The 8684-nt window shown below is 37.8% G+C and overlaps 1 protein-coding gene across 3 annotated transcripts in view; it reads left to right on the top strand.

Annotated features, from left to right (window-relative positions):
• The first annotated feature begins 434 nt into the window (after window positions 1-434).
• rfx2 (regulatory factor X, 2 (influences HLA class II expression)) overlaps window positions 435-8684 on the top strand; it is a 38383-nt gene continuing 30133 nt past the window's right edge. For all 3 annotated transcript variants that reach the window (XM_016566460.1, XM_016566453.1, XM_016566446.1), the window contains exon 1: window positions 435-622. The gene's annotated coding sequence lies outside the window, so the exon portion shown is untranslated. The remainder of the gene's footprint in view (window positions 623-8684) is intronic.

Genomic DNA, 8684 nt, shown 5'->3' with positions numbered 1-8684 from the left:
GTGTGTTCATATACCGCCACCAAGCGGTGATTGTTAGGAACTACGCATGACATCATGGACAGTTCTAATGAATGAACTTAGCAACCCTTTAAGTTTCAACGTTTATAGATTGTACTACCGTTTATAGAGTTGCGTAGTTTAGATATTACTTTGTAAATGTATTACGTGTACTAAAGTATGCACGGACTAGCCAAGCTTTGTTTTTTTGTCCTTCTCTAAATTGGGATGCCATGCGGAAAGAAGTGTAACTTTTCGGTCGTTTTACCACCTTTATCTGGCAGTTAGCGCGGTAAAATGACAACGTTTTGGCGTAAAAGAGCAGAATCGAGGCGCGTTTGTGCGCCTCTCTCCGCGGGAATCAACATTTTACCGCTGGAGCTCAGCGCAGAACGCGTTGGGAGGGGCTCGAGGATAGCCCCTCCCCCTTTCGCTTTTTAGCCCTTGACGTATGAAGAGGACGGTAGCAACAGTTGCCTTGAGACCCTCGCTCGCCATAGTGACTGTAGTCGTGGAGACAGTTACTTACCAACGGGAGCAACACTCAGCAACAGCAGCAGCAACTGGAGGAGAGAGAGAGGGAAAAGAACAGTAAAGCCAGGGCAGATCTAAGCAGAAGGCTGAGGTGAATATCTTTTTACTGCTTAGAGAAATCAAAATGATTTGAATGTACATTTAACGGGCCATGGAGGTTGAGTAATGTACATCTTGACGTGTTCTCACGCCCTGATCTCCTACGCTGTCTACTAAGAGTCACACTAGCACGCTAGTTGGTTAGCTCATCTGGTTCGCTAACTTCAGTCAGTTTGTTTTGAGATCGGTTTGTACGCTTAATGCCATTCATGTTGGTCATTGCGTCTGTAAGATTAATATGTTAAATTACGAGCTAACTGGCTAACTGTTACCGTAACTAGGTAAACTTTCTTCAAAAGCTGTAACTGTTTGAATAACAGCGAGATCTGTCATAGGAGCAACTTAACCGCTTTGTTCCGCCGTTGCTTTGCTTCACGAATCGCTTTAATTCTCGTGGAAGTGCGTGAGCTGATTCGGAGATACTGATGTGGACCCGCCTGTTCGGTTTGACTGACCGAGTAGCTCAAGTTAAATGGGTTTAATTGTAATAGAAATATGTGTGATACATGTCGTGTTTAGTCCTGTCATGTTGCTTTTGGTCTGGAAGCTTCAGGTTGGGGTGCATCAACAGGTTGCTGAAGTCAGTCTGAAGAGTGGTGCCCGATAAAAGTGATGCATTTCGGATTATACGAGCGATATCGGCAATACGGACTTTACAAAGTATTCAGACGTTATTTAGATGTTCGTGTAATTTATTAGATGCAAATATATTTCCCCAATTTTGAAGGAAATTGAATTTAGCTTCTTGTCATCCGGTTCAAATCGGATTCTCTTATCTGCACTAATATGTTGTGCTGGCTGTTGTTAAAGGGTCAATGACGTGGATCTCGTTTTTGTCCGAATCTATTATTAAGTTATTCAGAAATACAATAAAATGCCATTTTAAACAAAACTGACTTCAGTACACCATTCGAAAATGAACAAGTCATTCTAATATAGTAGGTCCTGTATCTGCCTGGAGAAAAAGAAATCATGAAAAAGATGACAATTCTGGAAAACGTTTGTCACTTGTAATGATATTTTCTTGCTATTTCATAAAAAAGTAGTTAAGTAGTTTTGTTTTAAATACATTAAAACATTACTAATATTTGAAATATTTTGAAAAATCAACCCACTTTTGAACACCATGTTGGTGTGGTTAGGGTTGTCAACCTGCAGGAAGTCATTTCATTGTGTTGTTATGTGACAAGAAAACCATAAATCAGAGAGAGGACCCCTTTAGACCTTAATGACTCTTTGTAAAGGTCATTACAAAAAAAATAAAAATAAATAATGCATGTCCAGTAACCCTATGAAAACCTGTTAATATACATGTCTTTTTTTATGGTATTTGTATCATTAATTATGTATGTTAAAAATGTGTATTTTTTACCATTAAAAAATGTTTGAAAATATGAAGTAATTTTATTGCATTTTAAATCATTTTATTATTTTTTTGTAATTGAAGTCCTTCAGCATTTGTAGAAAATGCAGTTTTAAGTTTATTTATTTATTTATTTTACCAACATGCATTGCATGCAGGACTAAAATACATGCAACTACATTTAAAATGTTCCTTTTATTAATTTTGGGCATTCTTATTTGTCATTGACCCCCAAAACAATCTGCAGATCATATTTTAAACAGTATACAACAAATAAACAGTACAGTTTATGTTTGATTATATTATATTTCCTATGCTTCATACTCCCACATTGTGATATTAAAAAAATAAAATGTCACTGTTTTACATGGCATTTCCAAATATAATCTAATCTATGTAATCTTTCTTGTTTTTTTTTTCCTTTATGAAAAATACATGTGTGTATTTTCTCCACCTTTTTAAACTATGTTGTAAGTAAGAAGAGCTGAGTGTCAGTGATGTGAAACACTGTACTGTTAATTGTGAGCAAATGAGACATGTATTTGCATTATCCTCATAATGAGATCAGGGGTGGCTGTTGACGCAAACAGTTTGACAACAGCTTGACTGTGCTCATCCAAAGCTGCTGTAATTTTTCTAGAGTTGCATCGTGTCGCCGTGGCGATGTTACACCTGCTCAGCAGAGAGCTTGGTAATGAGCTCTCTTCATGACAATAGCATGCGGTCCAGGTGTCGCCCCTCATTGGGCTGTGCTTTTCTATTGATCTCTCTTTAGCCGAGAGTGTCCATGCCACTGAAAGTGCAGCTGATAATGAAGGTAATTGGCATAGAGAGAGGCAGATCCTGATGCAACACATAGATCATGTTGGCCGGCCCGTTCCTCACTATCCAACATCATGCTTGCTTGGGTGGTTTTGATTTTTTCACCCTTTCTGTTTCTGCAGCAGCGGTTCGAGGATGTTTGAAATGAGGTGTTTTTACTTGTCAGAGTGGGAGTGTGTTTGTCGCTGTGTGTGACGGGTCCCTCCTGAGCTCAGCTGAAGGGGGTGAGCAGCAGAGCTCACATCAGCTGCCGACGTGTCTGTCAGGTGCTTCACTGAGCTCTGAAATCTTCCCCAAACGCATCTTCACAATGTGACATCTCCAAAGCTCTAAGATCCGGTGTCTGTAATGAAATATGTTGTTACAGGTGCATGTCCAGGCTGGTGGAGAAATGAATGATTCATGTAATTGAAGTTAATTATTGATGGGGCCAATCGCTGCTTCCTGGGCTGTGTGATGTCCAGTTAGCTCGTTTTTGCGGGGTTTGGTTTGCAGTTTGCATGCTATGCTCCTATAGGCCAGACCTGCCCTTATCTAAGTGTGGGATGGTAGACTACACTTTGGTTTTGACATGACTGACTCCACAAATTAGAATTAAGGAATTTCATTGTTTAAATGTAAATTGCTGCTTTAACCCAGTTGGTAAATTTGGATGCAACCCAGGGCCCAGGGCCCCTGTAACAGGAGGTGTGTAATTTCTGTGCCTCCACATGGAATGCAAAAAAAAAAAAAAAAAAAAGATTTCCAAACAGGTTTCCCAAACACTCCTTCTGCCGCCCATCTGTTATTGTTCAGGAAGATAGTCCTGTCCAAAATTAACACCACTGGTTCAGCCACACACTAAAGTTTGGGGTCAGTAAGATTTTTTATTTATTTTTTATTTTAAATAATGAATACTTTTTTTCCAGCAAGGATGTATTACATTTCAAATTGATCAAAAGTCACTTTAAAGACATTTGTAATGAGAAAAAAAATCCTAAATATTTACGTTTCAAATAAATGCCGTTCTTTTCAACTTTCTCTTCAAAGAATCCTAAAAAACGTATCACAGCTTCGACAAAAATATTAAGCATCACAGCTGTTTTGAACATTGATAATACAACACATTACATTTTAAAATGCTAAAATAAAATAAAATTTTTATTTTAATAAAATATTTTAATAATAAATAAATGGTAATAATATTTCACAATTTTATTGTTTTTATTGTATTTTGAATAAAATAAATTACATTTTGGTGAGCATAAGACATCTTTCAAAAGCACTGAAAATTTGTACTCAACTCAAACTTTTAAACGATAGTGTAAGTTGTCATCATTAAAGCTTCAGTTAATGCAAACAACTGTTAGAAGGCTTCTTTGTAATTATTATTTAAGATATTTGCTTTTGAGAAGAGCAGGAAGAGGGCTTTTGATAGTGCTGAGTGACAATTCATTTTAGATAACCGCTTAACTGTTTCTATGGTTGTAGTGTGAATGCATGAAAATTTTAACCTTAGTGAAGTGGGCTGTTTTTGAATGCATCCTTGCAGTGTGTAGCCTATATAATGTACTTTCAAGGCCTCATGTATTATGTAATCAAAAAAAAAAGGCATTTTTGTTATTTGGGAGTTTGTTGTTCTTTTTGCCGGCTCTTTCATCATGGCGAGTGTGGTTTACCTGCTGAACAGGTAGGCAAATTTAAGAAGAATAGCTCTTGAATATTAATTAGTTCATGTTGATGCCACTTAATCTTCGGTGTTCTCTCAGTCACGTGGTCTACTTAATATTAACAAACCAAACGTTAGCTCCAGATCCCAAGGAGGCTTATCTTCACAAAATCTAAATCTTATCATGCTGAAATTAATATTTGGCAAAGCTTCACCTCAAAACAGTTCCTCAATATACCACAGATGTGTACGTAATTATTTATCGCTAGTCTTGTAATGCACATGTGAGGAACAGATTAGCTCTAAACCTGTGGGCAAATTCAAAACCATTTGTTCACTTGTTTTGACAAAGCCCCGTAATGCAGCGTAGTCCAAATCAAGCTTTTAATTTGGTTACACACCCACCGCAAAGAAAAATAAAGGAATGGGAATGGAATTCCGTGCAACCCAGATCCAAGCAGCTGTTATGTTTACATGGCAACTTGATACACAAATACAGCCTGGGTTATGGAAAGAGAGGGGCTGGGCCGGGGGTGCTGTGTTATTCTTTCAAAAGTCTGTGGTTTTTAATCAGCTCTCTTCAATCCATGTTTGTGGTGATGGACGTGCACAGTCTCAGCTTGCGAAGCAGGTGAAGGGCCAAAGGAGAACAGAGAGAGAATGCAGGTATGGCACCACTTTTAGCCAAGTGACTCACCTAAATGCCATGGTTTTACTCAAGACATGACTCTGATTTTCTCTTCCACTTTCTGGTGAAGCGTCGGTGCCGGCAGGTGTTTGTAAACTGCAGCCAAGTCACCTTTATTTATATAACGCTGTATACAATACAGATTGTTTCAAAGCAGTTTCACGGTAATAAACAGGAAAATAGCAGAATCAAACTTCATCAAATATGAGACAAATTTAAATTCGGCTGTAAAGCAGTTATTATTCAGCTCAAGTCAGTTCAGTGTCGATTCAGTTCGATAACTGTAAAGTGAATCAATTATGAAATCATTTCACTTCAGCTTTAAGCAGCTCTATAGAAGACAATAGTGTTGTTATTCAGCTCCAGTTAGTTCAAATTTTGTAAGCAAGGAACTCAATCAGGTGACAAATCTATAGAAATCTATTCTGTGGATCACAGAAAAATATTGAAAAAAAATATCTCAATGTTTTTTGTCCATACAGTGAAAGTCAGTGGAGTTCAGTGCTATTGTGAAACCTACTGACTTTCATTGAGTAGACAAAAACAGTTAAAACATTCTTCAAGATATCTTCTTATATGCTCCACAAAAGAAACAAAGTTGTACAGGTTCAGAACAACATTATTGATGACAAAATTTCCATTTTTGGCTTAACTGTCCTTTTAAATCATTCAAGAAAAGCAGGACCCCAGTGGCTGCATTTAACATACCAGGAAGTGATAGGTGTGATATTATATACCTAAATCTGTGCACACACAGATTTGCAATGTCCAATGAATAACCACGTTAGATCGCGCTCATCTATCAGTGCCCATGTTTGTGTCCTGTGCCCGGGTCAGAGTTCACCTCCAGTCATCTGCCATCATGGAGACTTTATGATTGTTGTAGAAGCATCTACTGTAACCTTAAACCACACTGAGCTTTTAATGGACTATAGTAGAGCACAGCTCTCAAGCAGACAGCTGCAGTGGTCCCCTGTGAAAGGTATTTGTGTGTGTGCACCGATGCACCAAGGGGGGAAGGGTGTTGCAGGGGGTGGCAAATGACCAGATACAGCTCTCCTGTGTGTGTATGTGCACATGATTAAGCCTGTGCTGTATTTAGCCCATGTGGAAGAAGCTCGGCCCGGAGTAGCTCGCTGATGTACCCCCCCCGGCTGCTGCCCTTGTGCTGTAAGCCAATGAATAACCACGTTAGATCGCGCTCATCTATCAGTGCCCATGTTTGTGTCCTGTGCCCGGGTCAGAGTTCACCTCCAGTCATCTGCCATCATGGAGACTTTATGATTGTTGTAGAAGCATCTACTGTAACCTTAAACCACACTGAGCTTTTAATGGACTATAGTAGAGCACAGCTCTCAAGCAGACAGCTGCAGTGGTCCCCTGTGAAAGGTATTTGTGTGTGTGCACCGATGCACCAAGGGGGGAAGGGTGTTGCAGGGGGTGGCAAATGACCAGATACAGCTCTCCTGTGTGTGTATGTGCACATGATTAAGCCTGTGCTGTATTTAGCCCATGTGGAAGAAGCTCGGCCCGGAGTAGCTCGCTGATGTACCCCCCCTGGCTGCTGCCCTTGTGCTGTAAGGAGTCATAATACTTGGATCAAAAGCATTAATAAATTATACAAAACGCGCTGAATAAGCTGATCTGAGTTGAAATGTGCACAAGCTGTTTTGGCACTGTCAAAAGTGTATTTAGAAATCAAGATTTAGTCCGTCCTGTCAGCGTGAGCAGCACTGTTGATGACTGAAAACTTTCACGTCTCCATAGATTTTATCATCATGTTTTGATATTGTGTTTATGGCTGTAATTATCTCTTTATCTTATCTCTCACTTTAACATGGCAGAAATAGGTTCCTCCTGTAACTTTACACAAAACTGACAGGTTGACATGGAGCCAAGAAGATTCAGTTCGATAATTGCGTACAAATAGTTATTTTAGCTCTATTGTTATTGGCATAAATCAGCTTTGGGATTTGATCAAGCTCTTAACTTTGCTTCACAACTCAACCCATATAATTTGTGCTACAAACGTGAATGATGGCTCAAATCATGCAGCTTGTTGAGGAGATTTGTTCTATTACTATTTTTAAGCAATCAGACTTTCAATTTTCTCTGTCTGGAGGAACACTGGATAACTTTCCTGTAGTAAATGCAGTGTTAAGTAACATTGTTCACAAGCTGTTTTATTGGCAACCTGGCTTGAACTACGGGTGATTCATAAGGCCAAATAGAACCTGCCTAACTGTACTATATGTATGTGTGTATATATATATATATAATAAAATTAATTTAGGGCTGTTGGAGTTAACGCGACAACACATTGATGCAATCTCATTTAAATATATATATATATATATGAATTGAATTTTATTCACATGCGAGTTGCAGTCTGACACATTTTTCCATCCCCTTTTGAATGACAGGATGTAATCGGCCCTGATCATTGGCTGTTTTTAAGCGATCGACCGATGACCAATATCGCAAAAAATTATTGGCTGATACATTGGTGCATATGCAGATATAAATATATAAAAAATATTTATAGCATTTGCCTTTCTATTAGACAGAAAAAGTTATTGTCTGACATGTGGCTTTTAAAAAATTTTTTTATTATCGGCTCTGGCTGACAAGTGTCGGAAATGGGACTTTTATTATGACAGCACTGAGAATCAGTGTATGATGGACAAGAGGCCCTGTCTTTAACAGTTTTATCTAACAGAAAGGCAAATGCTATAATACTTTTTAATATACTGTTGACATTAAGAAAATACACAGTACATTTAAATCATTTAAACAAGTCTTTGAATGTCTATTAGACATTTAATTCCACAAAACCTCACACACCTCTAACTGTGTAACTATGCATTGTTGTTTGCTATCTTTAAATCATGTTATATCATATAAATCGCCATTATATTGGCCATCAGCCACCCAGTATTCTAAGATATCGGCATTGGCCATCCAAAAATCCACTAATCTCAATATCATAAAGACAGTCTCTTTTGAATCAGGCCAGTAGGCAATGACCCAGAATGCCCTGACCACCTAGCAACATGCTAAAAGTCACTCAGAACACCTTAGCAACCACATAGCAACAATTTGGCAACCACTCACAACAGTGGCGGTGGTTTTCACACCACTCAAAATTACATTTAACTTGAATAGTTCACATAGCTCTTAGGACTGTTAATAAGTATCGCTTTTTATTTCTCCTCTTTCCTACTACTTGTTTCACTTCTGTTTCAGTTTTTTATAACCATTTCTTACTATGTGTCAGTAAGTTGTTGTTATTTTAGCATGTGTGTTTGGCTCAGTGTTATTTTTTTAGGATTACTGATAAACTAATGTAGTTTGATTTGTATTAGTTATCTATTTTAGTTTTAGTTACAGTTGTAGTAATGTTGTCATTTTATTAGTTTTTTATTATGTCTATATAGGTTTTTTTTTGAGTTATTTCAGTACTTCAACAAATACAAATGGAAATGAAATAATATATATATACTGAATGTATTTATATATATATATATATATAT

The sequence above is a fragment of the Sinocyclocheilus rhinocerous genome, unplaced genomic scaffold (assembly GCF_001515625.1).
Source record: "Sinocyclocheilus rhinocerous isolate Xijiao unplaced genomic scaffold, SAMN03320098_v1.1 scaffold2267, whole genome shotgun sequence".
NCBI classification, from domain to species: domain Eukaryota; kingdom Metazoa; phylum Chordata; class Actinopteri; order Cypriniformes; family Cyprinidae; genus Sinocyclocheilus; species Sinocyclocheilus rhinocerous.
The sequence above is the reverse complement of the archived record's forward strand: the minus strand, read 5'-3'. Positions and strand labels throughout refer to the sequence as shown.